Source organism: Dermacentor variabilis, chromosome 11, assembly GCF_050947875.1.
Source record: "Dermacentor variabilis isolate Ectoservices chromosome 11, ASM5094787v1, whole genome shotgun sequence".
Taxonomy (NCBI): Eukaryota; Metazoa; Arthropoda; class Arachnida; order Ixodida; family Ixodidae; genus Dermacentor; species Dermacentor variabilis.
This window is the reverse complement of record NC_134578.1, coordinates 35,536,453-35,558,020: the sequence shown is the minus strand read 5'-3', so window position 1 is coordinate 35,558,020 and position 21,568 is coordinate 35,536,453. Positions and strand designations below refer to the sequence as shown.

Here is a 21,568-nt window from a genome sequence, read left to right as displayed (position 1 = left end):
GACACCGATGGCATAAATGCGCCTGTAGTGTCCATATAACTGCCATCGCAATAATAAAAAGAAACAAGGCATATATCCCTGTGGCGTTGTTTTCTCTTCCCCTATCCCGAGGAAGTGCAATAATCATGCCCAACAACGGCGGCTGTGTACGCCGAAGAGCCCTCATATCGTTAACGTGTGTGCAAGGGTTATTGAGGTACCAGTTTCCTTCTTGTAAGAGAAGAACACATGACTCCTGCTTTCTTTCCTTCCTTTCACAGTGCTACGCAAGAAAGATCCGGAGAAAGCTTCCCTCTAGTCTCGCTGCGTGGTAAAGAAGCGGAAGTGCCGACGGTACGATAAAGAAAAAAGAACACAGCGCCGAAGTAGTACAAGGTAGTACAACGATCCTGGCAATGAGAGCGCAGCGCCGACTTCTCTCGCCGGGAGACTGGAGCAAAGACTGAAACCGCGTAAGCCAGGGAATCCAGCGCGAGTGGCGACGGGCGCCTTCGCAGCGCCACCAACTCGCCACGGCGCGGAGACAAAAAGGTACAAAGAAAGGGCGCTCCGAGCGCCCCTCACCGGAGGCGCTTTTCCCGCTTCGGGACGGACGGATACCGGCCGGGATGGTGGGGAGGGCTAGGAAACGGGAGGTCCCCTCCGGACGCAACCAGTTGAGAGCCGGCGCTGAAACGTGTCGGTCGAGAAACGCGAGCTTTGGGATAGCGGAGGCGCCAGAGCAAGCGCTGGGTGAAGTCGACGAGGTGCTGCTCTGCACTCGAGCGGTCCCACGGCATTGTTTCTTTTAGCTCTCCCTCTTTTATGTGAGTGCTGTAGTGAGTTTGCAACGACTTCTCTTTGGAAAAACTTCGTTGAACGACGACATGCACTTTGTAGCTCTCACTGAGTGAGTGCGTGGTCCCGAACTCGGATATACAGGGTGACGACGGTGAAGCGTGGATTGTCGGCTTTATTCGCCACCTGTGCGCATGTGGAGTGTAGGTGGTTCCTAGAAGGGTAGCAGCCTGATGCAGTTGCCTTAAACATAAGGTGAGCATGCTCGGATTGCACAAGTGCAAAACTTGCTTGCAAGCTTTTTTTTTTCGTTGACGCACGCACTTCATGCCCTTGTAGACATGAGGCCAAATGCACAAAGTTTATAATTCATAAGTGTTCTTTGTCACTTGCTGGCCGGCTTCGCAAATATGCCGAATATCATTAGGGGCTAGCAACTGCTGTGCAATTGGAACAGTTAGTATGTTTAACTGTCGTTTTCCTTTTTTTTGCGTATATGGAGGCTCCGATTTTTTGAATTGCTCTTTGCACGTGCGTGAACGTCTCAACGACTTTCTTTACAAAAATAAGAATGTGTAGGTATATATCTATGGTACAAGGAACAGTTGCGTCTTATCTTCATAAGGTTCAATTAATTTACCGCGTTCTTGACGTGCCGCTCTCTCTTACATTGTGTTTTCCGCAGAACGAATACGAGCTCTAGCGGAATTGATAGGATCTGCTAACTGGATACTGATCTGTTCGAACGGGTGTCCGTTAATTTGTCTAGACCCGCAACGCGTACAACATGCGAAAGATAATTTGCTACTTTTCTGTTTAAAGAACCCTAGTAACTCTGTTCTTGAAGACCTGCCCCATACTTAAACCTGTGTGCGCTACACGCTACCAAGCGAAATTACTTGGCTCAGATGCAAAATTCGGGAACGCTGTTTACTGACCTAATTGAACGAGCAGCGGAGCGGCGCCTGCTTGCCTGTTTGTCTTGTTTCGTTAGTTTAGAACGTTCATTTGATGTTGCGCCAGCGTTCACTTGTCGGATTACCGCCTTTCGAGAACAGGGGCAGGCTTACGAAACGTGAATCAAGGTGAACTCGTCAAATAGCAGTCGCACTTCTAAATAATTGTACTTCATTCAGGAGAACCACACAAGCGTTTACATAGCGGAAAGTGATAGCTATACCAAGCCCTGGGATACTTGAAAAAATAGGGAGATGAGTGGCCATCCAACGTCATTGGGGCAATAATGCTTGGATAAACCTAACCACCCACAACTACGTTGTTAAAAGTGTTGCCCCAAGTTACAATAGATGGTAATCCAGTACCCTAAGTGTGGAAAACTCGTCTACAAAACTTTGAACTTCTGTGCATGTTCTCCGAATAACTTGTGCACAATCACTTACCGCATTTTCAGGACTATAACTTGCGCACCTCTGTATAAACCACGCCCTCCACTTCGCGATATTCGAAGAAAAGGTTGCTATGTAAGTCGCACGCGTATATAAGACGCACCGATGCATAAAACGCACCTATTATAATTCAGCCGGCATGATGAAAGCCCATTACGCATGCTTGTACATTGATTGTGAAATTCCGTACTTCGCCATTCTATGGCACTCAATGTCCACAAAAGTTTTATGAGCTGAAAATCCTTAAAGGAAGCAATTTCTACCAACACTTCTCTTAGGCGCCAAGAATCAATATTTATTGCACCTCACTGGGAGCTATCGAAGCCCTCATCCAGCGACGCAGTCAAAAGTTCAGCTACTTCGGACAGCAGCATCAACGGGTCAACGTCGTCGGCCGCTGAATCACTCTTGCGAGACTGCCCACGCCAACGTGCATGCCTTTGTGCATATATAGGCCGCACCGTTGTTTAAAACACACCGACAAATATTTTTGGAAGGAGAACGTGACCTATAGTCTGGGATGTAAGGTATTTCCTAAACTGTGCATATCTTTGAGCGTCGCCATGTGATGCCGAAAATTTTTCTTTGTCTTTCGTCTTTTACGTTTTAATTCTTTCAAGACGTCTTCTTGATACACGTCTTCCTTATTCCTACCTCATTCCTTATTCTTTATGACGTCCTCCTTATTCCTTATTGGTCTTACTTATTACTACTGCGTTAGGAATGATATAGACGCCAGTGGCAACAAAAATTCAACAGGTGCAACGAGTTGAAATCAATATACAGCGAAGCTTTGTGTGAGGGCATGAATAGTCGAAACATAAGTAAACACACAAGCACAAGCGCTTGCGCACGGAAATTATACCGAGCCTTTTGTTAAGTGGAGTTGCTGCCTACTAGCGAGTATGAAGGATGCCTTGAACGCATCATGACTTCAGAGGCAGCCCGCGCATACGTACGCAGCGGAAGTCTAATACATTATATCCGCAAGAATCGTTCGCTCCCTCATTACCACGCAAATGCGCATGCGGGAAGGCGAGCTTTCTGGTTATTTGTGTTTCTTTCCCCCGCACGGCCGGCGCCGCTGCTGCCGCGGATGCGCGAAGCTGAGCTCCATCTGGTGGCGGTTCAAGGAAACCAGCGGCGCACGTACCCCGGTGTCATTGGTTGGCCTATTGAGCAAGAGAAAAGCCAGGCAGCCGACCAGGTCACGAAACCCGGTGACGTTTGCTTAGGAAAGCTCCGCTTCTAATAACGCCGTCGTTGGCACCTTCACCGCCCTTCCCGCCACAGTCGTTTTGATTCGCTCGACGGCACAGGGGGTACTCATGCGTTAGAGGGCTTCCGGAGAAGCGGAGTGCGCTTGATTGCAAAAATGACGAAGCGATGTTGACGCACCGTCTCGCTCGATAATATCGGTGGCGGAGAAAGGGCAGCGTTCTACCCTTCGCTGCTGCAATGGGTGGTGCGCGCGCCTACACCATAAGTGCACCAGCGTTCCTTCTTCTGAGCTGCTTTGCACATGCACTGCTTTGAGTGGAACGGGCTTAAAAGGGTAGCGGTTTGGGCTAGTGGGTACGTCATGCCTACTGGGGAGAGCAGTTTGGCTCCCTGTCGTGTTGTTCTTTTACTTCGCGCTGGCGCTCTTACCAGGGCAGTACGCGTCGAGCTAACGTTATCCACTATGTCACTGTGCTCTGACTAACGCCGGCGGTCTTAGGTCGGCTTCATCTTGTGCGCCATCGAGTTGCGATGTCTGCAATGCCCCTGGCGATGCTCCTTATCGCGACAGAGTTGTGAGACGCCTGGTAGCTGCGAGGGTGCTGTTTCTTATACACAGCAGGGGTTTCCTTGTGCGCTGGGTTGTGCCAACGTGCCGCACCCTCGTACAGGTATATGTAGTAAAAATCAAGCCCAAAGCTAAACCCCGTTATCACTGTCAACGCTCGGGCGAAACTGGCAACTTTATTTCAGTGATTATATGTCCGCTTTTTTAGTCCGTTTTCGTGCTTGGTTGTCGGTGGTCAGACTTGTGATAAAGCGCCGTTGCAAATGGTGCGCTCTCTCGAGCAACCGAGCTCAGGTTTGTCACCGAAGGACACTTTTATAGCTCCTTTAGTTTTGATGAGCATGAAGGTTTAGATTCCGCAGTAGAGAGCACGGCAAGGAAAACCTTCGTTCGTTCGTTCGTTCGTTCGTTCGTTCGTTTGTTCGTTCGTTCGCTCGTTCGCTCGCTCGTTCGTTCGTTCGTTCGTTCGTTCGTTCGTTCGTTCGTTCGTTCGTTCGTTCGTTCGTTCGTTCGTTCGTTCGTTCGTTCGTTCGTTCGTTCGTTCGTTCGTTTCCTCGCTCGCACTATTCGTTGCCATTGACGTTTGTTGGTTTCTGCACACTTTCTTTTTAATAACTATTACTTAGAGGTGCGTCCTACATTAGCGACTCAGCGGCCAAGATATGAATGGGCAAGGTAACCCCCACTTTTTTCATGCGTTGTCAGATTTCGGGATTCTACATTTGCTATAGAAATGCAGTTTTGGTTCACTCGGATGGCTCGTTAATGACCTTCTCGACGTGTCCTTAGAGATAACGAAAATTGGAGGCGCTCACACGGACTTGGTGCAACGCCTTGGAAGCAGTCAAAATTGCTTGAGTAGTTTTATGAGGGAAATTGCTACTTACATATTTAAAAAGGCCACTAAATCTCGTAAAGACAAGCCCAGGCACGTTGTCGCTAAGGCGGCTTAAAACTCATTAAGCGAATTTCACGCGAATGTCCCAACGCATCTTATACTGTAGCCAACGTTGTTATTGTTCCAGCGTTTGCATTATATTTGCTTGGCGATGAGGAATAGCCGGCCGCACGAGAATTGTAAATCTCGCCTTCGAAACATTCATATCAATAAAAAAATAAATGGACAATTGCTAGTTTCCGGCCTTAGAAGCAGATTATTGCAATAAAATTCTTTTTAAATAGTACGGACTTGTGCTGGAAATATGAAGAAATATTGTATATACAGTGACTCGTGTTCGTTATTTTTGTTTCATTTAATCCATCTTTTACCACCTTTGTCTCTTGCATATGTTTAGTGTTTACGCGTCTTAATAGGTACTTTTATTATTATCAGTTTAAAGTCATTAAGTTATTCCAGTAAATGTGCATTTTCTCTATTAAAGAGATCGAACAGCAGGAATGGTACTACTTCTAACGTTTCCTCTTGGACACGGCTTAACGAGACAGATTGTCCGAGCCAGGCAATAATATCGCGGAACGAAAACCCGTATGCAGCTGCGCTCAAATTTCGCGTTAGGAAGTATTTTAATCTTTGTTGAGCTTTTTATTTCCAACATGACGGTGGTCCGTTTTATTTTTGCGCTATGTGTCGGATCTTACAGGCGCCGTTGTAATGTGCCAAAAAAAAGAACAACAGCAACAATGGAACTAAAAGCCCCTTTACTAACGTGCCATCTGCAATGTCGGCCAGCCTTACACAGGGAGAGACGCACAGACCAGACCCGTTCAAACAGCAAAAAACAAGACAGAAAGTCTCGCTTTGGTACAGGAAATATGCACTTTAAGGAGTAAATTTAGTGCACTGAGGTCATTGAGACAGCGCGTTTTATTTCATTGCGTAATTCCGCAGACAAGAGATCCAGCTATCGGTAAATGTGTATGGATGGCACAGATGACTTTACACACACACACATATATATATATATATATATGTAAAGTGATCTGTACCATCCCAAACGAGAGGAAAGGGGTTAAGCGAGGGGACCGATTTTTAGTAATTATATCCTAACAACTTAATTACCTTACCTTAATTAATTAACAACTTAATTGATGAGGTTTAACGTGCCAAAACCACTTTCCGATTATGAGGCATGCTGTAGTGGAGGACTTCGGAAATTTCGGCCACCTGGGGTTCTTTAACGTGCAACTAAATCAAAAAGTACATGGGCGTTTTCGCATTTCGCTCCCATAGAAATGGGGCCGCCGCTGCCGGGATTCGATCCCGCGATCTCGTGCTCAGCAGCCCAACACCATAGCCACTGAGCAACCACGGCGGGTTAATTAAATCGGTAAGTACAGGTGGTTTGCCTTATGTTGTCGCTGGTGTCATTCTTTGCTGGCTCCTTACATGATTATACATATACATGTATTTAAGCTGGTTCGTTATATTAGAGCTGTTGTGCACGTGTTAACTATCCAGCAAGCGCGCAGCAGCAGCTGTAGAAGCCGTGGTCATCAAAGGCCTAGAAAGTTCGTGGTCAAAGCAATTTGAATTTTTTTTCTAAGCGCGGCTTACTGCGTACCACTAGGAGCAAAGTACTTTACACAAATACCATAAGAGTGACCAAAAGGCATAAAGTGGCATGAAATGCCCGTATGTGTTATCTCGCTCTGTTGCCAGCCCGTCGCTCCTGCCATGGACCTTTCGTTTCACAAAAGTGCGACTCGGGTGTCCGTATGGAACGACAAGCGTGCACAAATAAAATTTAAAAAGAAATGCGCAGATCTGTCGCCTTCGCTGTTGACAATTCTGTGCACGCTTCCTAAGCCGGGCCCCTGGAACGCCGGTCGCTCCGGCTGACGCGCGCAAATCCCGAGTCGCAAAGTTTTGAAGTGTACACGCGGACACCCGTGGCAGAACGGGGACAAAAGCACGGTTCCTTGCACTCCCTGGTTCGACGCGTCGCGAATGCGTATGCGCTGCTGTTATGTTGGGGACTGCCATGGCGACAACTGCGCAGTGGTGTCGTGCCCGCGGAGCAGAAAGAAACGAATTTGCATCGAAAAATTTTGCAGGCGGGAGCATACTTTAGCGTACACGCGGAACGTGCCTGCCCTCTCTTGTTATTGCACTACATTGTATTTCATTTCCCACACGTTCGCCACTAGCATGACGCTGCGTACTGGATTATGCCGCACTCCGGTCGGCCACTTTCACCAATTGACAAAAGGAAGTGCTTTTCATTTACATGTAACACCATTAGCGTTTGACAGCGTGCCGGCGTTGAAGTTATTTTTTTTTCCATTTCTGTTTTTTTTACACTCTGAGTTGTAGGTCACCTGCCGTGGTTTCTCAGTGGCTATGGTATTGGGCTAATGAGCACGAGGTCGCGGGATCGAATCCTGGGCGCGGCGGCCGCATTTCGATGGGGGCGAAATGCGAACACACCCGTGTACTTAGATTTGGGTGCACGTTAGAGAAACCCAGGTGGTCGAAATTTCCGGAGCCCTCCACTACGGCGTGCCTCATAATCAGATAATGGTTTTGGCACGTAAAACCCCACAATTATTTTCTTTTATGAGTTGTAGGTCGTCTTATTTAAAGGTGTTCTTATATCCCCTTGAGTTTCTTTAAATGAGGGGTCGTTGGGGCATTTTCTGTGCCGCTGCAGGCTGCGCTAAGAGCGGCCGTTTCACTTTGGCGCCTCTCGTATACACCAGATGTCCCGTCGAGCTTTATATGCGGTGCTTTGTGCCGCCAGCAAACTTGAGGATTAACGCGTACCCACTCCTTCACTGCAAACTCAGCCATTTGGGGATTTGTTTGAGAGCGTGAGAGTTCGCTAATTGGCAGAATGTTTGTCTAAATCGCTGCGACGAAGCTGAAGCATTGCTGACCATCTGGATGGTGTTGCCGTGCGGAAGAGAGAAGATGGACTGGCCGTGCCGGAAGAGAGAGCCGCATTTCAGGCGACAGCCTTTCGGGCTCACCCTCGCATGCTCACCCTCGGAACTGCGGCTGATAACACTGGCCTCCGACACTAGCCATGCCGGTTCAGCAGCGACGGTGCGCGAACGGGTATAGAGTGTGCAGTATCCTTGCTATTGCAATAAGAAAACGAAAAGAGAGAGCCACAACAGAGTGCAATATAAAGCAAAGGCGAGCTGCTATGCAGAGAGACCCGCGCGTGCAAAGTTCGTGATCTCTGCGAGCTCTGGTGAGGCCCTCAGATGAATGAGCTAATGATTTCATTAGCTAGCTTCATTGGCTAATCTAGATTCACTCTCGGGTTATGATAACTGGGGCGTTACCTCGTGGGCGGACAAAAAAGGAGTCACGTGATTGAACCGCCGGTTCTTTCTATCATTTATTGATCTTTCCACTCTGTGCATTGCAAATGAAAGTAAGTTATAGAAAAAAGAGACCCGCCCAAGCGCTCCATACAGATGGTTAACGAGCGAAACTCAAACATGCGGCACCGGTGTTTATGACCGAGTTAATCCCGACGGTTCTTTAAACGACCGCTTGGTAGGCTGCCGGATCCTCGGTATGCAGTTCCTGCTTACACTCGGCTGCACGAGCCTCTTCTTGAGCCTGGGCTGCAGCATCGGCACGGCGTAGACGAGGTCGCTCCCGGTTCTGCTGGCGGCGTTGCTGATTGAAAGTGGCCTGCTCTTCAGGAGTACGTATGGCGCGTAGCCTACCCATTTCGGAGCCGGCGAAAAACTGCTGCGCGCGTTCTGCTGTGACGGAGAGCAACGACGACACTACTCGTGCAGCTAATCCAACACCACCTAGATAGCACAATGCCTTTTAACTACGGTTCATGACGTCGTGTTACCTGGGCCGGCTGCCATAGAAACTAACAGGGATACTCCCGAGTAGAAAAACCGTGGTTTTTACGTCACCGCTTTCATCGCGCCAGGCTTGTCATTGAAAATGTCGGGCCAGGAAGCGTGACGTCATGGATAGGAGTAAACAGGCCTTGCGCTATTTAGCTGGTGTTGGCTAATCACACGCCTCTTTCTCCCTCTTTTTTTCACACATGCGCATGGGGTTGCGCTGGAGGAGTTTTCGGCGTACAGGCGACCGCCAGACGGATGAACGAATGAATCGGTTAGTGATATACAAAAATTTTCTCCTTCAATGTATTAGCAAGAAAGGAAATGGCTGGCTTGGGAATGCGCCACATCTGCAGTGTTCAGATTCTACGGTGGGTAGATATACAACGTGCGAAATACGAGACACTCACGTGACACGCTACAAAAAAAAAAAAACTCGACGAGCGGCTTGCGCCGAGTGTGCAGATAGATGGCGGGACAGTCACAGTTTTGCTAAAGCCCCTTAAACTTCGTAAAGTATCGACACTTCGCCTCCGCCTTCACTCGTCCTCGTTTTTCCTCTCTTTCACGCTCCCTTCTCGACCGTGGCGCCGCCTACACTGCTCGAGCGTAGCAACGGCGCCAACATGCGCTGCTCGCCGCTCCGTAGACGCTCCTCGAGCAAAAATGGCGCTGATGCACGGCGCGAGGGCCCACGTGATGCTATTAGGCCAATAGAGACGCGGCGTCGGCCTAGGCCAGAGCGCGCGAGGAGGAGGCGGCATTCTTCAAAGCGTGGCAATACTTTACGAAGTTTAAGGAGCTTTAAGTTTTGCGGTATTGCGCTGATAACAAGCGGCACTGGCACGTAACATTTCCCAGTGTTCGGTGTTTCAAACGTAGAAGCGACGTGCGCAGGGTGTGTGCCATGTTGACATATGTGGCTTTATCTGGATATTTCATTCCGTGCTTGTTGAGCGCGTTCTGCGCTATCTTTGTTCACTGATTACCATCGAGCAAGCTCAAGCGAGCGTGAAACTCGGAGCATCCCGCATGGCGGCCGAGGTCTGATAGTGAATGACTCGGACCGTGCGAGTGCCCGCCCTGTTTTAACTTAGTGTGATTAGACGCAGTAAGCGAGAACGCCGAGAAAATAGAAAATTATGGGGTTCTACGCGCCAAAATCGCTTTCTGTTTATGAGGCACGCCGTAGGGGAAGACTACGCAATTTTCGCCCACCTGGGGTTCCTTAATATGCATGTAAATCTAAGTACATAGGTGTTTTCGCATTTCGTTCCCATCTAAGTGCGGCCGCCTTGGCCGGGATTCGATCCCGCGACCTCGTGCTCAGCAGCCCAACACCATAGCCACTGAGAGGCCACGGCGGATTTCAGAGAAAATAAACCATACGTACGCGAGGCTTTTTGGCCACCGCTGCTTACATACGATATAACAGCCATCAAATGCCCTGTGACTCTATTTGTGGAGCACTCCTCAGCGAGGGAAGCAATTAAGGCCCATTGACAGAAGCTATCCACGTTGAACTGTGCACACACGACTCCAGATAGATGGCGCGCTTACGCAATCGTAAGATTAGTAAGAGGCGATTGGAAGATTGGTGGAAGTAGAGAAACGACCACCAACAGAGGTGTTCAGAACAAAGTTCAAAATAAGGGTTCAAAAACTTTGGACATAGAAATTCATCGTGTTCTTTCCTTCCTTTCTTGCTTTCTTTCTTTTTAAGCATAGGTGGGACATAGGCAATAAAATAATACAAGCTTGGTGGCGCCACCCGCCAGCCCGTTCCAAAGGGGGCGCTCATAACATCCATCCATCCATCGTAGATGTATTGCTGGTGCACGGGCACGGTGAGCAGCTGGACCCGTGACGTCACGTGAAAGCTTTCAAAATTACGGCAGAGACAAGAAAACGCGGTAAAAATGCGACGGGACAGAGAAGAGCGGAACAATTTGAGAGTCCTGCTGAGACAGTGCGTCATGTGAAAGATGACGCAGAGGGAGGGAAATTTCACACGTTGTCAACGTTTGTGTGTCTAAAATTTAACTATTGCCGTCTTGCTTAGCTTTTTCTTCTTTTTTTACAATTGCGCAGGCAGAATTTCTGTCCTAGAAGGAGGGGTTAGGATGTTAGAATCCAGGGCTCTAAATTATCAACGTGTCATCAATGACAATTTTAGGAGTCTTCCCCTTGCCAATGTCTTGTAGCATATAGAAAATAATGCTCCAGGAGCCTCTTCATACCGATTCCTTCCTTGTCCGTAACAGCAGCTTATCGAAAATTATCGATTCACGGGGTTTAACCCTTTAACTGGCAAAATAATAAATACTGACCTAGAATATTTGATTACCTTATTTCTTTATATTATTCAAATACATATCAAACAATATATTAAAGGCTTTCTGTGAAAACTAAGTAAGATGCAGCTGGTTAAAATATTGTTGACCGACTGGTTAAAGGCGAAGGTATGGTCCAAAACGTCGGCTTGGTACTTGCATTGACAAGGTCAATGTTTCTTCTTGAGATGCATCTTTATGGGTGCATTTCTATGGGTGCATTCTCGAGATGCACCTTTATGAAGAAAAAAAGGAGATTTTTTAAACAAAACAATTTTAGTATTCGCAAGAATATTACCACCACGTTCGCTAAGAAGAGAACAACGAGGTCACCTAAACATATGCTGCTGACGGTCGAAATTGTTGTCAACGCCGTTGTTGAACAAGTACATAATTTAGGGTGCATTGAAAGGCACAGACTAATAATTCATTAAGCAAAATAGGTGAGCCGTGCAGACAGGATACAAGAGAAGAGAAGTGGACAACACGAACGCCGTCTATCAACTGAAGGGAGCGCTGAGACGAAAAGAAGAAAGAATACGCAAAACCCATCTGCGCAAGCCTTGTGTCCTGTCTGCACGCCTCACGTTTTGGCATAATGAATCCTTACCAACTAGCTCAGCTTTCTATGGTTCTAAACAGACTAATATCTTTTTCTTTACTAGCGTTTGCAAATGTTTTTGTAAGGCCAAAAATATTGTTGAGCTGGCAGTTAAAGGGTTAACGTCCCGAGGAGACGCAAGGTCTGTGTCCCACGTTGCGTACAGTGGAGTGCTCTTCAGATCAGTTTTGTTACACTGCAGTTTTTTATTCATTCCGTCCCCGTGCGTAAACAGCGCTGCCGACAAGGCAATCGAACCTACACCCACTTTCCGAAAAGCTGGCAGCCATAGCCACTCAGGTACTGCGTCGTGTGCATAACCACTCTGATGATTAACAGGAAATCTTACAAACATTATCGCTACAAGTGTGCGAAGAAAGAGAAACCGCGTATAAGGTAAAACCTAGCTCAACGAACATGTAACGAAGAAGATGGCAACGACGACCGACTCGTCTTATAAAAAGTCAAGGGCCCTGCCGCAGCTTCTCATCTTTCATCACTTTGCTTCTTTCATCAAGTCACGCAACGGGTAAACAACGCCATAAATCACACACGCCAAACAAGGACGCAAATTATTGAGAACTCCTGGTGGCGGCCTGGCGTGCCGGCGCATCTATCTTACGCAGTGGTGTTCCTCTATATACGATGGCGAATAAATCAAAGTCTCTGCCCCTACATTTTTTTTATTACGCAACGTACGGAACACTCAGCAGGGTAACTACAAATATACGTACTACTCTACGTACCTTGCACTGTTTTTCCAGGTAGCCCGCGACACCGGTTCAGACATATGTCGCATCGCAGCACTAAATTTGATATGCCCCTGGCAACGCATGTGGGACGAAGAAATAAATAATAAACTGCATGTAATAAAGCCACAATTAGGTTTCTGGCCTCCTGTAACAAAATCCCACCGTACAGATGTCCTATTCTGCCGTGTAAGAATAGGACACACTTTTGGCACACATAACTTTTTACTCACGGGAAACGAGCCTCCAGCCTGTGGTAGATGCGGGGCGAGGCTGACCGTCCTCGACGTACTACTGGAGTGTCGGGAAGCCGAATCTGAAAGAAAGAAAAATTTTCTCTTAGCATACCGGCAGCACATCCCCCTTCACCCTGTTATGTTACTTGGTCCAGAACCACTCTTTGACACCAACGCCGTCCTAGGTTTTTTGAAAGATGTTGTATTGGATGTTATTAGCCCCAAACGTTCGTAGCGCTTCCTCTCTTCAGAGGATGCGCTGTAATAATTATTTTGAATAGCACATGCCTCTACGCCCTTGTGGTTCAAGTGCTCTGGCGAGGCAGTAGTGCTGTAAGCAATTTAACATCTCGCATATTTTAAACAACGCATCATTCTTCTACGATGGATTTTAATGTTCATAGTATTCGTGATTAGTCATCGTCATAATTTTATAGCACGTAGATTTTACGTACTTTACAGCGACTATTTTTAGGCCACTTTACAGCCAGGTCACATCTTCCATAATACTTCGTTAACACTACCACTTCTCATGGCGCTCTTTGGCCAAACCTGGCCCTTGCGCCACAAAACACCACACATCATCATCATCATCATTGATATGCCCCTGTGCAAGAATTTCTTGTAACGCGGCTTCGCTGAACGCTCGTTGTCATGCAAGTCTTCACGACCTTTTGCGAACTCACAATACCATGAATCACCTCACACTTCTAAAAGCGAGACACCTTTTCCCATACGTGCCATCACGAAAACATTTATATAAAGTCTATATACAGTCTATAGACATCTGTCTATGAAGTCTATAGACTGTCTGTATATCTTTAGATTAATCTATAGACAGTCTATAGGCATGGCCTTACACTTTTTATAGACTAGTCTGTAAGAAGTCTGAGTCTATCGACTGTCGACAGATTGATCAAAATTAACGTTTGTAGACAATTGTCTGCAGAATGTCTATAGACAAAAGTGTATAGGCTTAACAGTTATACTTTTGTAGACTGAAGTCTATGGAGTGTCTATAGACAAATGCCTATAAGTTACCTATCGACCCATTTATAGACAGTCTATGGACCTGTGGCCTTAGACATTTATAGACAAGCCTATTAGATGCCTAAGTCTATCGACACTCTATATACTGTATATAGATTAATGAAGATTCAAGTTTGTAGACAAATGTCCGCAGAATGTCTATATACAAAAGTGTGTAGTGTTATACAACTCTATTTGCGCACACTGAACTCTATGGAACGTCTATAGATAAATGTCTATAAATAGTCTATAGACATTTATAGTCTATAGACAAGCATGAATTTTCGTTAGTCTGTAGACGCTATAGGCTCAGACATGTTATACACTAGTTTACAAAAAAGTGTTAAGCCATAACTCCATAGATTGCCTATAGACAATGCCTGTAAGCCAGTCTATAGCTAATCAATACACCTTAGCCTTACGTCATTTATCGACTATTGTCGATAGAAGGTGACCCAGCTAACATAAATTCAGTGAAGCTGTTCAACGAAGAATAACGTAAAAAAGGCGGTGCAATAAGATCTGAATTTAAGGGCTCTGGTGTTGAGCCGTCAGAGGTCTGGCCTATAGGTCTTGTTATAATATTATGTCTTGCATCGTGTTTATTCAAATATATTATTATCGTTGACCACCTTGGCTAAAACAGCCGGGATCGATACCCTCTATACTAGCTATATAAACCCCATTCTTCCAACTAAGTTTCGACTATATATAAACACTCGCTGTTGGGGTTGTTAATAAGCAATCTATTGGAAATGTCCATCAAAATGTACTGCATCCAGCATGCACATGGGAATATTCCTAGGGGACTGCACATAGACAATCATTCATGCGGATGGAAACAGTCGAAAAATGTCAAATGCATGTCGCCGTGAATCTTTATGCAAGACTGCATGAGCATTTGTGCAAGAGAACATTTAAGAAATATAGCAGTTGCATGCAATGCATCGGGTTGAACGAAATCTGCTAGCTATCTGCTATCTACAGGTTAGTTTACATTTCTGTTTACATATGGCGGCAAAAAATTTTGAATGTATTTTATATATGTTAACGTGCTGCTTCTCATCTGCACTTATGTATCAATGTCGATAGCTTAATAATGCTCCTTAACCAGCTGCGTTCTCATATGTTGCGTAAACAGAAAAATTGAAGCAAATTCAAATAAAACAAGTGCACCGAAATTGAATTACCTGTTTTTATTCCGCGATATATTAATCTTCTTAGAATGCAGGTCTTACGCTATGATCGAAGGAGGCTATTTACAGATTTACAGACTCGTTCCCCTTGGCAAGCAGGGTCGCCAGGCCACCCTTGACCTTCGTGAGATATATTCTAAAGGTGCTGCAAGTGTATGCTCCAAATAACTAGATGCAACAATGTGAGGCAAAAATAACAACTGTGTATTCTTTGTACCGTCATTGGGAGCTTAATATATTTACTCAAACCACTTAAGTCAATACACAATGCGGTTTAACTATGGCTAATAGCTGCTTGTGAACATAAATCACTACTACTGTGCAATGTTTCATTTCATGGCATCATCATCATCAGCAGCAGCATCATTATCATAATCGGCCTGTTCTATGTTCACTGCAGGACGAAGGCCTCTCCCCACGATTGCCCCTGTCCTGCGCCAACTGATTCCAACTAGCGCCCGCGAATTTCCTAATTCCATCGGCATGTTGAAGAATTAAACAGCCACAACTGCTTCTGGTGCTGCGGCAACAGTATGTTGCTATGATGACAAGTTAATCTATGACACATTACTGTAATTATCCCAAATTATCTCTATATCATTGCTGAGACAAGGTTACCCAGTTGGACTGTCCGTGCATTTTTGGGCTTGAAATTAAATATGCCCACGCAGAGTGATATGCTCAGGAGCGTGACTGGAGTATTGAGAATATCATGCCAAAGATTGTAATTTGTTTTCCTTGATACACATTTAAATGTCTTTCTCATACTCTTCAATGAATGCATCATTGTTCATCACTTGAACAGAAGGCAGGTGGACTGATTGCATTGATATGATCACTTAGTTTCTTACGGATAACATGGCCTCGTGGGCATGCTGACCCGGTTCCAAGTTAGGTATGCGTATGGGCACCCGAAATACCGCGCGAGAATTTCCTGTGTCATGACACGACAAGTATAAACCTCCTGGGAAACAAAACTGAAACTATAGTTCGAATAAACGCAATCACAGTAAATAATAAGAGTGCTCTCAAACATGAGTACGTTTTCTAAGGTTTCAAAATTTAGGTCTTTTACTTTTGAAAAAATGAGTAAAAAATGCGGTGTCAGTAGGCTTCACTTTGATGATTTTTTCAGTAAATGGGACCAATCTGTCTCAATTTTTTGTGAGGTGGAACGTTTTAAAAATATCTTTAACCGAGAGGCTCTCTGGAAACCTCGTATGGCACATAACAAGACAGCATTCCTCCTTCGACATTTTCAAATTTCCTCATCTTTTTCCAAGTCTTCCCTGCCTGTTTTCATGGAAATTTCCTTGCAGTCATAACACCTGCAGCTTAAGTGCAAAAAAAAAGAAAGATATTAATGCTTGCCAAGTACGGCCAGTCCATAATATATAGATAAAATGAATAACACGTCAATCACTTGACATGCAGTATTAGCTTCAACTGAATTGAATTCCTTGTTTAATAAACCTGACAAGGGCTTGGGCACGTTCGGAATTCGTGGCAACACGAGTACAGCACAGAAGACAAGGACACAGAAAGACAAACACGTAAAGCAGATGCCACAATGTGAGGGAAAACTATTCAATTAGTTATTTTTACGGTTCATTAGTAGCTTTAAATATAATTTGCTCTCATTACTTATGCCTCTAGTTAACTTGGTTTACCTCTCACTAAATACTACATGCCAATACGAATCAGTACTATTGTAATGTTTCATCATATTACAATATAATGAGCATTTAGACAACCGTAATGGTTGTTGGTGCCAGCAACTGTACGTTTCGTTTCAAGACAGGTTCATATGACATATAGTGTACTTGCCAACCTAAGAAACAAATGCGAGAATCCCAAACGATTCCTATAATAATAATTGCTGAAACAAAGATACCCGGCTGGACTGTGCACATTTCTCGGATGTTAATGCAATATGCTCGTGTGGAACGAACATGCTCAGAAAAGTGACTGCCATTTCAATAGTCACGTTAAGAATTGCAATTTATTTTCGCTTAGAACGGTCTGCAATATCTCTTTTCTCATATTCCGCCAAATAATGTGTTCACATTATTTGGCGCACATTTAGTAGAAAGCACATGAAGGGGGTGTATTGAGAAGGCTGCTTATCAGCTAAACTTGTTACGATCTCTTAGGTGTGTTGATAAGGGTAGAACAGGTGCAATGTCCACTAAGTTATCTGAATAATCTGTGCGTTACCTACTAAGAAAAGACGAATGGAACTCTTTTTAATATACATCAACGACTTGCCCGCTATCATCTCATTCTCAGTTAGGTCGTTCGTTGACGACTGCGTATTCTACCACAATATTAAATGTTTCCATGATCATTGTGCTCTCCAAAATGGCCTTGAACTAACCTATAGAGGGTGCGCAACTTGGCAGACGTACCTTAACGCCTCTAAATGCAAGTTATTCTCGTTAAGTCAGAAGCGCACTAACTCAGTGTTTTACTATTCGATTAACAATACCGTAGTTTCGACTGCCACATCGTACAAATATCTCGGCGTTTATCATTCATAGGACTTATCCTGGACAACGCATGCAGCAACTGTCTCATCGAATGCTTCTCAATCTCTTGGATACTTGCGTAGAAACTTGCACAACGTGCATTCTAATGTACAAAAATTAGCATATCTAACTTACGTTCACCCGCAACTAGACTGCGCTCCATCCACATGGTCACCATGTCATGATTACCTAATCCTTATGTTGGAAGCCGTTCAGAATAGCGCAGCCAGATTCATCTCTGGCGACTGCGACTATCATTCGAGCATTACCCGAATAAAACAAGACCTTGCATTTCAGTCATTGCAAGATCGCCGTGCCCATGCTCTTTTATGTCTGTTTCACAAGTATATTTCGAGTAATGACTTTCACTGTTTGCTGCTTCAGGCTTCTATGCGCACATCTCGATGCATTCACAACGCTTCGCAGTTTCATGCGCATTCTTGGTCAAACTCCGGCATTTAACTCATCACTACTACCTAGAGCTATTGCACATTGGAACGGTCTCCTGGATCACATTGCATCCATCTCCAATTGCGAAACATTCCGTGATAACCTGAAATTGTTGCGCGTTATTGTTGTTTAACGATGTTGCACTTGGCTTTTTTTCTGTCATGTAATTACTGTTGCCCCTCCCCCCTTACTCAATGCGCTTCAATGGGCCTGTAAGGCATCGTGAATAAATAAATGATCTTGCTCCTTTCCAGGTTGTACAGCGCATGTAGTATACAGTCTGTCCGAGACCACGGCAGTAATGAAAACCGGTACACTTGTTGCAAACGACAAGCGCTTCATATTACGCAGGATAGTGAAAATGCGAATCTGCGCCAGCAGCTACGTATTGAATAACAGCACGTAAACTACACAACGCCGAAGCATTGAAAGCCGCTTAACCCTTTTCGAATAGCCCGGAAAATTACTTCTGCTGCTAAGCTGCTCATAAAAGAGACCCCCCCCCCCAAAAAAAAAAGAAATCTTCCAAGTATCGTCAAATAATGCTTTCACTTTGAAACGTGTAAATGCTCTTCCCCGAGCGACTATTTTATTGTTGTCTATAATTTTTTACGGCCAAGTTGAGAAGCAGCGAGTGACTGAGTGACTGAGCTCCGAAAGCTTTTGTGGTTGCATATATTTAGATTGGTTTCCAGCAGCCTTAAAGATACGGCTTCTTTTACCATATCAGAAAACGGCAGCGCACGCACTGCTGATGCACACCCCGCAAACATGGCTTTTCAACCGAGCACGCTAGCATTCATTCAACTATACGTATTTGTTCGAAAATTCCTCACGGTAACACAATTTCGAGGTGTATACGTAAAGGGTTTCATGAGAATTTCACCACACAAGCGGCGCAGTGTTCATGGCGGCCCAATTGAGCACCGCGAAATGAGATCTACCGACACTGGCTGCTGAACACACACAATCCACTCGATGGCTGCACAGTATGAAGTTAAAACATAGTGTATTTTTTTACGCACATCAACTATGACGCTAAAATCAACGAGCGTGAACGATCGCTTGCCGTAAAACATTCCATATAGTAGAAGCGAGAACAAGAGCGGGTTATGAAATCACGTAAACGACAAACCGACTCTATCTATGCCCGAGTCGCCTACGCTACGTGTAGCCGGGTCGCGCTACGAAATGCGCTCACCTAATCATAAGCTATTGACGGAAAACATCTTTGCTAAAACTCACCGCCCACTGAAGTTGGCGTGTGATGCCACAAAGAAGACATGCATACAAAGACACCAAGGTACAGGCAGACACCGCACACCTCTGGAAGAAGCGTTTACGTGCCTGGCGCATTCGTTGAAAATTCAAATTGATGCGGGCAGAGGCGCACGACCATTGCTGCCATTGCGCATGCGCAGCTGCTCGGGGCGACGAGGGCGTGCGCGCTCCGAGAAGTCTCAGCTTCTTTTTTTTTTCCATTTTCAGTTGTTCTTTTTTCCATGGATGAAGGAAATGCCCTGGAACATTGTAATTACAAACGCTGTGGGTTATCGTATGGAAGTGAAACGCACACGCAAACCGTTACAGGGTCCGTCAGGCGCTTGCATTATCGCCAACGACGATGAGTAATACAGTGCGTTTCTAGCATATTTTCAACCGTTATGCCAAATGGGATACCCGCACACATGTTAGCGCAAATTTTCTTTTCCAGTGGTAAGTCAAAGCAATCACAGCAATGACGTGCGCATATGCGCGGCCGCGAAGGCATACCGCCTACGAAGAACTGGGTAGGCTCCGAGGATCTGGCACATAACTTAAGGGAATGAGAAACTTTGATGAGTTATAGTGCCAAGATATCAGTCAACGAAAAACCACCCGATGTTACTGATGCAGCCAAAATATGAGAACAACGTGAAAAGTATCTGAGAATCGGACGACACACAGCGCGCACACCACATGCGCGACATCATTTCATCCCACAATCACAAAGCCTACGTTCTCAGCTACGAACATTACGAGTCTCTGTGCTGTTAGCTAGATGCCTCGTTTGAATCCACTTGTATTTAAAATTGGTGTTCATAACATGTATTATCACGATTGGATGGGCGCTCTGTTTTCTTTATTCTAGTGGCACAAAAGTTATGCTATGACAACTGTGAAGACTGCCTTGGTATTGTCGAGAGCGACTACGTAGAACATATCATGCAGTCAATAAACGCGGAGGTATACGCTATGTCTATAGTAAACTCTACAAATAGCCTCTAAAGCAATCTAAGCAGTGTACAACTTCAGAGGCTTACATCTAACGTAGCTCCATATTATGCCCGGGTACGTGCGCTTGGTTACAGCGCACGTGGGTTGGGCCGAGAATAACGGCTTTCGTCTATAGACAGTCTGTAGACTTTGTATCAACAAATGACCGAATCTATAGAAAGGCAAGGTCGTTTATAAAAAGTCTATAGAGTTTATACAGACAGTCTAAACTCATTTCCTTTCCTTGTGGATTTCGATGGGCGTTCGTCTCTTGCTCCGTAGAAAACGAATCACACTTCATTGCGCGTTCGCCGTGGGCGTGGGAAGCACAACCGCCACCTTCAACGCCGCCACCGGCAGATAAAGGCTGGTCTGTACAAGAAAGGTCCACCGCTGGGAATCGATATGTTGACTGTCATTTACAGCCGTGGTTTGGCTAAAAATAAAAATAGGGGCAAAGACTTTCTGATTCGGCCTCGTACTACAAGGCACCTTGCGATAAAACGGCCCGCTGTTGACAGCCGCGCCGGCACACAGCCCGTCGAGTGGTGGAAGCACAATAGAAACGTGATGTACGTCTGCGCGGGCACATCCGATTGGCCATCGCGAGTCAAGGGCGCCCAGGGTTATTATAAGAAATTAACTGCGGCACGCTCTTCATACGATTGGCCGGCTCTCGTCCGAGGTCAGGAGACCAAGTGTTGTCTAGCTTGCCATTTCGGCATGTCAGCAATCATACGAAGGATCTTGTCTGTCGTGCGGTGTCGGGCCGTGGGGTCTCTTTTTTTTCTCACCCCTAACGACAGTTGCTGTTGACGCTAACGTGACAAATGAAAGCGTCACAGCTCCACCTGGCTGACGAACGCCTTTTTTTTATCCCGTAGAGCTTCCTTTTCAGTAACTGAAGTTGGAGTTTTCTACCGCGATAACTAGAGGGAACTCCGGTGGTGCGATCGTCCAGCTGCCATGGTGATATGATGAGTGCCTTGCGTGTGTATGTCCAATATTTGGGCGTCTGGCTTCAAAGGTTTTTGTCGCGGTATTTCCAACGCCTTACATCTTTTTTTTAATTTCCAAACGATCAATAATTTGTGGCCGTATGAAGGCAATAAGCTTCTATGCACTGCATTTTGTCCGTATACCATACGAATGATGAGTTTAGTGCGTGGATTTGTTCGGTATTTATGCTTCTCGCTTTGAGCGTTCGCATGCGCTTATTTATAGTGGTTTTCCTTTATAAATTTTCGAGCAATCGCATATATTTTTACACGCATAAAGGCCGTAAGCTTCGGCCCACGTGCTTAAGGAAGCGTCGCATCATAGCACAGTATGTTGTTGAAAACTATCACTATGCAAAGTCGGAAAGCTGTTGGAATCCAGGAGGACGATGTTTAGGCAAATACAAGCAGTAACCATGAGTCCCGTTCACGCTGTAC

The 21,568-nt window shown here is 45.5% G+C and overlaps 1 protein-coding gene across 1 annotated transcript in view; it reads left to right on the top strand.

Annotated features, from left to right (window-relative positions):
• The first annotated feature begins 287 nt into the window (after nucleotides 1-287).
• Nucleotides 288-21,568, top strand: part of LOC142563558 (uncharacterized) — a 142,484-nt gene continuing 121,203 nt past the window's right edge. Inside the window, exon 1 of the mRNA XM_075674140.1 lies at nucleotides 288-531. The gene's annotated coding sequence lies outside the window, so the exon portion shown is untranslated. The remainder of the gene's footprint in view (nucleotides 532-21,568) is intronic.